The sequence below is a fragment of the Thermobia domestica genome, chromosome 14 (assembly GCF_964235325.1).
Source record: "Thermobia domestica chromosome 14, izTheDome1.hap1.1, whole genome shotgun sequence".
NCBI lineage: Eukaryota > Metazoa > Arthropoda > Insecta > Zygentoma > Lepismatidae > Thermobia > Thermobia domestica.
This window is the reverse complement of record NC_137467.1, coordinates 37822266-37831867: the sequence shown is the minus strand read 5'-3', so window position 1 is coordinate 37831867 and position 9602 is coordinate 37822266.

Here is a 9602-nt window from a genome sequence, read left to right as displayed (position 1 = left end):
TATTATTATTACATTTTCTTATTAAAAATATCGTCGCTTATTTAATTAATCGATGAAAGGTACGATTTCAAAGAATGTAAAGGACAAACGTGGATTACAAATAATATTAATCTTTAAGGGCGCATTAAATAACAAATAAGTCAGATGTTGCATTTAAAGGTATACATCGTAGCACTAAGATGTTATAATAAAGAAGAATTTCATTCAAGGTAGTCGTTGAATAATTAGTTTTATAGAATAGATCTTCTACTTAACATAATCTTTGACAATTAAGTTTTCAACACAAATCAATCTAATATAAATAATCTTTGCTTTTAATCATTTATGAATCGAATTATGATTCTTCACATTAACAAGAAAGAATAAAAATCATTTGAAAATCAATTTTCCAGTCTACTTAAAACTCTATTTAAGCATTTCAAGTATTTTTAAGAATCGTTTTCATTATTGATATTAACACATAAACTTTAAAATGAAAATTCACAAGAATCTATAACTAATATGGGTTTAACCTAATTTCATTGACGGTAATCAGGTTACATTCGTACTTGCATATGAATCTAATAAAGTGCATTGTACCGCACAATCATGATTAGGTTCTACATTATGTTGTACATGTCTTTCATCGTGATTTTGATTTGGATATGAAGTGCCATCTCTTGATCTCCAATTACGTCTATCCGCGTAATTCGCTGTATTTCTGGAATTTCGCCATACATTACGTCTATTTTTAAACCTATTTTGACTATATGGTCTAACGTATGAATTGCTTCGATTAATTAGGTTAGGCGGATTCCCTACATAACCTTGTCTATTTTTAATTAGGTTAGGCGGATTCCCTACATAACCTTGTCTATTTTTAATTAGGTTAGGCGGATTCCCTACATAACCTTGTCTATTTTGCTCATTTTGATTGCTAGAGTATACTCGGCTTAGGTTATGTTCTGTATTATTCACACTTCGGATATTTAAATTCCGAACAGGCACCAAATGATCTGAATTATTCTTATTTTTACCCATTCCTGATTGTGGATTCATGGCATGGTATTGAGTTTCGTAGCATTGGACAAGCATCAATAAATGGCTGAAACTCATACACTGTGTGGAAAATAAGATCTGTTGCAATTTAAATGGAAGCAAATTTCGAATCGATGCTATTATTCTCGATTCCGATTGCAAAGGATTAACGACCTTTAATTCGTTGTAGTCATTTACAACAAACTCTACAACAGATTTGTGCAATCGAGGATTGAAGTGTTGATTTCTAAGGGTGGCATCTCTATTTGCCAGCAAAAAGTCATTTTCATTACACTTACCACTGAATTTGCTCATAGCTCGAATTTCACTCATCTTAACACTTAATTTTACCTTCCTTTTCTCATTCCTTGTTTTTGTTGAGTGATAGTTCCTATCCATGACGTGCTGTGTCGTCACACCATCTATGTTTCGCTCATCAGTACTCTTCGGACAACTTTCTTCATATTGCTTGTTAGCTTCGTCAAACCTCAGTTCTATCTTCTGTTCCATGGTCTTGTTAGATTCGTTGAACTTCTGTTCCATGGTCTGCTTTAATTCTTCATTTTGTTTGTTAGCTTCGTTGAACTTCTGTTCCATGGTCTTGTTAAATTCGTTGAACTTCTGTTCTATGGTCTGCTTTATCTCGATAGACATCTGCATTAATTGTCGCTGTAGAGCTAACAAGATTCGATCCTCCGATGTCAATCCTGGTGTTACACTAGTTTCACCTTTGTCACTAGTATTTGATTCCTGCTGCATTGTTTCGTTGTCCATTTTTCTGATGATTACTTTACCACTTCGCAATATGGTTAAGTTCGTATTCATTAACTGTAGTATAAAAGTAAATTCAACCTTACTCTTCTTGGGAATTGAATTTACAAAGTCCCGGGTGAGGTAAACCAAAATTTTTATAACGACTTATCAAAATGATAGTCGTAAACCTGGTTCGTTTGCTGAGGTAAAAATCCGAAGTGGTAGTATTTCTTTGGCATTAAAATATTAGCTTCGATATTTAAATACCATTAATCTCACCTTTTTAATAAAAATGACAACGTCTATAAACGGTGCTAAACTGGTTTATTATTTGATATAACTTATAATATATTTTCCTTCAAACTGTTAATTACACAAACTCACTGACTAGGTAACCATAAAACATGTCCATAGCAACAACTATCCCATAATACCAATCTTACATATATTAAAAACATTCTTCTTTTGTTAATATGAAATTAACATTCTACTAAGTATAGTGCACATGTATGAGTACTTTCTGCCCAAGGTACAGGTAAATATTACTCAAACCAAAGTATTTTGTTATAAAATTTACCCAGATTTTGTAAATGAAAAACCGGGACACCAATCTCAGGCTATATATAAGGTCAGGGTTCCTACTCATTTGGTCAGAATCAATTAATTACCTGTGGTTTTCAGGTTACTCACAATTTTCCACTTCATTCTATACACAGTTAACACAAATGAAGCCAAACAAGGGATGTATAAAAATGTAAAAATAACATAAGAAGAGCTGCTTGTCGTCCCTTATTCCAAATTTCGATTTATTGTGCTTAACATGTCCTAAATATTGGGCCAATTACGACACACCCTTCCATTTATGATTGAAGAGTGTTGTGTGATAGAATTTATTTGTTGAGAGAAAAAAATCAGCCTACGTACTTTGTGTATTTTAGACAAGTGATGCTATCATAAGTGTTTACTAGCTGGCTACCTTGTTTGTTGATTGAAGTAGTCGATGGTGCTGCCCTCTGCGATCTTTCGTGGTTGTGTAGCAAACATCCCCTCTTTAATTGGAAGAACCATGTAAGGAGTGAATGACTACATTTATATTTCTTAGTAGTCACTTTATCATATAGAGCATGTTATTCTCAGATATTATTATTTTGTGCTTCGATACAAAGTTCGTATAGTGTGAAATTAAAGTGAAATGAAAATTGAAAGGAATTTGCGTAATGAAGAACAACAAAAATTTTGTGGTGGAAAAGTTATATCAAACCAGTTGCACAAGAAACGCGTATATTTAAATTGGACTACGTAATTGTTAACTTAGCTGAACTTTGGTATGTATGTTTTCCGTTATTCTTTGCATGGAGAAGAACACTGATTTTACTTTTGGGTAAAAATTTTCTACAAATGAGAACATGCTCTAGAGACTTTAACCCTTTGGGTTACTTATGGTACAATTTGTACCATATGAGTGTTTCATGGTACATTGCGTTATAACTCTCCTATTTGAGGTTTTTCGTCCGTTTTTTCTTGTTTTGTTTTTCAAGTCCAGAGGCATTGTAGAAGACCTTACGTATGGTTTCACACCTTCCTGCGTCAAGACGGTGACGTGCATTTTCTCACGGTGCAATCTCGCACGGTGCTCATTATCGAGCAATTTCACACGGTCCTGGTTATCGCATTAATCAGTCAGCAGGTGTGGTGCATTTTCACACGGTCCATCTGCAATCACGTGATTCACCCTGAAACTTCTTTCACTACAAGGGGAGGGGGGACAGAACAACTATGAACTAAGTAAGAACAGAGAAAGAGCAAATTCAAGTTAAATACGAACAATTGCAATTAATAAAGAAAGTAAGCAGAAATTAAAATAACAAAGAACAAGATAGAACAAAGAAATCAGCAAATAAAAATAATAGTAAAGAAGAAGAGAAAAATAGCATATACAATAAGAAATTGAAATAAATGAAAAAAATAACAGAAACTATCGGAAATTGATATTAATACATAAAGAACAGCAAATGAAAATAAGAACAAGTAAAGAATAATCAAAAATTAAAATAATTAGGGACAGAAGATAGAATAATCACATATTAAAATAAATAAAGAATAAAGTAAGCAGCACATCAGAGAATTCAGACAGGTAGTTCAACAATCGAAGAAAAATGTGCCCGCCCTAGAGCAAAGAAAAACGTTGTGATTTGTAAAACACACAATATTAGCTCCATACTCCAAGGCGGTTCTAAGAAGAACCTTGTCATCTTGTTATTTTCCGAGCGAACAGCACGTCGTTAAGATGGAACCTTCTACTTTTGTACGTCGTCAACCCATTTTTACAGTTCATAGCCCATTATCTTAGCTTTTGGAGATAGCTCAAGCTTCTCAAGCAATTTTTAAGGTCTGCGCCATTTTCTAGCTTCTCCAGGACTAATTGCAATCGTTCGTCAAGACGGATGTAAGTGAATTTTCTACGCTTCTCCGAATTGCAGTCTAAGCCCTGTCTCGCGAAAGCATGAAAACTAGCTGTCGCATCTGCTTTTATACACTCACAAGCTCAAAGATATGTGGTGTACTCTTAGATATGGTGCGATTTAACTTATTGTGCCAACCCTCCACTGGGTTGTTTGTTCTGTGCCTTTGACCGTTGCAGTTCCATATTTCTCTTGGAACATTTGGATTATCCATCCATTGTTCAATGAAATAATCGTTGAACATTTCGATTTTCTGGCCAGATGGACAGTCCTCCATGACGGTGAGCCAACCTTCATCGATCCTGCTTGTTGGTATTAATGCCAATGCACTATACATGCGAACATGATGGCGTACATCTTCATTGTGGAGGTATTCTTCGACGAGACCTATACTCTGAATCTTCCGCCAGATACTCTGGTTGAAATGGTAATGGCAGCCGGAAACCTGTGAATTGGAAAACACTGCACGCAACGCATTGATTGCAGCAAGTTCAAAATCTATTTTTAACACTCGAGGTTCGTTCTGGCCAGACCACGTTTTAAGAAATGTAAACAGTTGTTCGTATGTTCGCTCTGTTTTATCTGGCAACAATGCATACAAGACCGGTACAACCAGTGTGTTATCATGTGTGGTTAGTATGTCTGCATGTATGGTGTATAACTGGGAAAAATACTTACAGGAACTCTTGAACGTTCCGTCAAAAAAACATTGTTCGCTTTCCTTCAGTGCTGGTTTCAAACCCTCGTAACCAAAACACAGAATTCGTCCGTCTCCTTCCAGTGCGTCGTACTGTAAAAACGAGGTACCATCTTCAAATCGAATCATATAATCGGGAAAGCAGATATTTCTAGGAGTCGGTGCACCTTGATGTATGCCAAGTGATTTCCTTGTAACACCATTTAAACCCCCCTTTCTTCTGATCATACGATGGTATGGAGGTTACTAGGTCCAGACCTTGATTAATTGGAACAGCCATTTCTTCTTTGAAGATAACAGACACTGGTGTAAGGATCTCGTCTCTTGCTCTCTTCTTGCAATTTGAAAGTCGCTTTCGTATCTCGCAAACTGCAACATCAGGTACACACTGATGATCTCTTTCCACAACTGCTATTTTATCTTCTGTCTTGGGCAGATTGAGCCTGCCATGGCAATTTACCTTCTGTCTGTTGATGCATAGCTAAAATAATAATAATAAAAAAAACATCAGCTTCTGAAATAAACAATTGAAATGTGTTTTCGCATATACGTACACACACACATAAAAAAGCGTTTGCTCGGTTACAAATGTACAAAATAAATTATTATTCATAAGTATCTTTTGTTTAAAAAATGAAACATAAAAACATGCGAATTTGTGTTATTACTTCCTTTTACGCAATTATATATGTGTAGATATTTGTTTAGGCAAAATATCACATGAAAGAAAGTTAATTTTTAAACACAGTAAAGCTCCGATTATCCGCGAGTACTTTTTTTTTTTTGCTACCAAATTCCGCGGATAATTGGGGCTTTACTATATTAGAAGTACTAAAACAACGTGAAAAAATATTTATGCTTTAGAGAAGCAAGTATACTGTCCTCTCAGATAAAGATTAAAAGTAATACAGATACTGTTCTTGTAATTCAGATAAAGATTAAAAGTTACGAAATTTTCAAAATACCATCATACATGTAAGATATCATAAAGTAAGATATCATACATTATTGCATATTTTCGAGTGCCTTAGACGATCGGTGCCCAGTTTATGAAAACAACCACCAAGAAAACTAAGAATGTATTAAATCCACAATATAAGCCAACCTACTTCATTAAAAGAAACTAACGTGTATTACGAGAACATGTCATGTCTAGACATCGGATTTTTATGCAATTAAAATTTATGAAATATGCATACAACTTCAGGGACTTCTTTTTAGAATTTACTTTTATAATAGTTATAGGTTACATACTCTTAACGTTTTAAAACACACACAAATAATGGAATTAAGTTATATGAGAACACGATCTCTGGTTTTCTTGACATTTGTATTTTAAAGTGGATTCAATTAACACGAAATAATACGAGTTGAGTTGATTTTGAGTTTAACGTTCCGTTCAGCATCGAGTCTATATGAGACGTGGGCCTACTTATTAACGTGGAATCCGAACCACATGAGCTCCCGCCGGGACGAAATAATACGAGTCTACACGTTTCCATTGCACAAATAATAATAATAATAATAATAATAATAATAATAATCGTTTTCAAGGGTTTACTCTTCCCGCAATTAGCCTTACAGTGTATCACAAGATGCTTCTCTTCATTTTTTGGTATCCGTTTATGACATTTGTAGCCAGAAAATGAACTATTAACATCAATAGATATTACTATACAATATTTACGCAGAGGAGCAAGTGTAGTATATATATATATATTCTGGCAAATTGAAATTTAACCCTTGGAGATATTTTCCCATGGCTTCAATTATTTTTAGTTGGAGTTTCTCCCAATAAGATCCGTCATTTTTTTTTCAAGGAGTGCCCGAATTTACCAGAAAATGACCGGAGCTCGTGTCGAACTTCACCAACTAGAGCTAAGCATTCACTGAGTAGCAATACTCGTATCTCTTGTTTCTGAATTGATGTCGACACGATATTACAATGTCATTATTATTATCAGATTTCTCTTAACGTTTTGGTAATTGTGGGCATTTCTGCTCTGGTGATCGGTTTCTAACATTATTGGTCGTCTATAAATTAGGAATTCTTCCATCTTCTCATGCAAAAAGCCCTTCCGTTGCATAGGCATGTAAATGTATTGAAAATATAAACTAAAACTGGATTTATTCCATGTTGTAAGCATACATCTGAAATAAAAACTTATAAAATGTGCTGAATATGCTCTTGAGTACTAATATATGCTCTAACCTTTGAAATATGCATTTATATGCACTACAAAGCTTCAAATTCGGACTATATTATTATTTCTAGAAACCCCTACCAAATTTAACAGAGATGCATACGAGCAAACAATGCATTTGCATAAAAATCCGATGTCTAGTCATATTATATGAAGCCTCCGCGCCCCCCCCCCAAAAAAAGAAAAGAAATTAAGAACATAAAAAAAGGAAACATGAATTTTTACAGAAAATCCTAATTCTATTAATACGATATTTACCTATACTGTATGATCCCTGTTTTCTCTCTGTATGTAGTACTGGAACCCTGCATGAACTAAGAGACGATTACCTCTGCTAGTTGTTATAAACTCCATTTCTACGTTGAATCACTATGTTCACCCAACAACGAAAACACTAAAATTAAGGAATTAGACATCAAGGGCGATTCTTTTATACCCTATTTATCCCCCACCCTCCAATGACATGATTCACAGGTGTACCATGGCCATACTCACCTGCAGAGATAACTAAGCAGTAACAGGAAAAGAATAATCACAAAATAAAAGTTTATTTAACTCATCTTTCTATTTTTAAACAATGGGTTCCGACTTCATTAACAAAGTGCTTATTTTATTCTTTGCTGTGGAGAATGACTTTATTGTCCATACATTATTTCCGAAAATAGAGATCTTGATCAACTTAGCCGCAGAATGCCTTGAAAGTCGACCTGCAAAGACGATATCAATTTGGAGTGGAAACCAGTAACACATTTTAGTCTGTTTTCGCAAGATTATTTGTTTTTCTGAATTTTTATTTTCATGTACTTTAATTTGCTATTATTTTCGTTATTAGTTTTATTTTATTTTTGTAATTATTTTCCTCTTCTTTATTATAACGTGTGTTTGTTAATTTTTCTTTTTTCTAGCTTCTCTAGTATTAATTGCAATTGTTCATATTTAACTTGTATTTGCTCTTTCTCTGTTCTTACTTAGTTCATACTTGTTCTGTCCTCCCTCCCCTTTAGTGAAAGGAGTTTCAGGGTGAATCACGTGATTGCAGATGGACCGTGTGAAAATGCACCACACCTGCTGACTGATTAATGCGATAACCAGGACCGTGTGAAATTGCTCGATAATGAGCACCGTGCGAGATTGCACCGTGTGAAAATGCACGGGATCGTCAAGACATAGAAGGTGATGACGTCATAATTCTAAAATATATATTTTCTTTTATTAAGCCTATGTTCATTATTTTTTTGGCGGGCTTATTTCTGCACGTACAAGATTGACATTTTGCATAAACATTCAGTCCACTGAGTAGTATTTACCAGATTTTTTTCCAGATTTATGCGTTAGAACAGGTGGGATCCAGAGGGGCAAAAAGTTGAAAAAAGGGATATTTTTACCAAAAATCCCTTTCTTCAAGATTTTCCCGCCTTAGATACATGATGGAGACAAGTGAGTCATACCATCTGAAAGGCAGTTGTATTCTGAAGAGAATGATGAGCGAAACATGACCCTAGAGAGTAATTAGTGATATCTCAGGGAATTTTTACAAAATATCCTTCTGTATACGGGAATATGGTACATTGTCGGAATATATATTTTTGGCGGGCTTACTTTTGCTCCTAGAAGATAGAAATTGTGCATAAACATTCACCCCACCTAGTAGTATTTATCAGCTTCTTTTCAGATCTGCGTTAAAACAGTGGGTCCAGAAAGGCTAAAAGTTGAAAAAGGAATATTTAGACCAAAAAATCCCTTTTTTTCGAACTTTTCCCGCCTTAGATACACGATGGAGACACGTGAGTTATACCGTCTGAAAGGCAGTTCTATTCTGAAGAGAATGATGGGCGAAACATGACCCTAGGGTAATTAGGGATGTGTCAGGTAATTTTTATCAAAATATACTTCTGTATAGGGGAATATGGGACATTGTCGGTATATATATTTTTGGCGGGCTTATTTTTGCACCTAGAAGATTGAAATTGTGCACAAACATTCAGTCCACCGAGTAGTATTTACCATATTATTTTCAGATTTCTGCGTTAAAGCAGGGGGGTCCAGAGGGGCTAAAAGTTGAAAAGGGATATTTAGACCAGAAAATCCAATTTTTCGGGATTTTCCCGCCTTAGATACATGATGGAGACATGTGAATGTTACCGCCTGAAAGGCAGTTCTATTCTGAAGGGAATGATTGGCGAATTATTGTCCTAGGGTAAATAGAGATGTCTCAAGAAATTTTTTATCTGAGATCATGAAGTTTTGCGGTAATTTGGGGCATTGTGGGAATTCTTGATAAAATTTCTCCCGCCCTTAGTATTCAAGATAAAAACTTTAAATTTGGCACACACATTCAGTATACCAAGTACTATTTATCAGATTTTTTTAAGATCTCTACGTTCACACAGGGCCGTTCCAGAGGGGTCCAAACTGTGAAAAAAATTTCTCCCCGAAATTTTCCCTTTGACATCATTTTCCCTCTCTTGG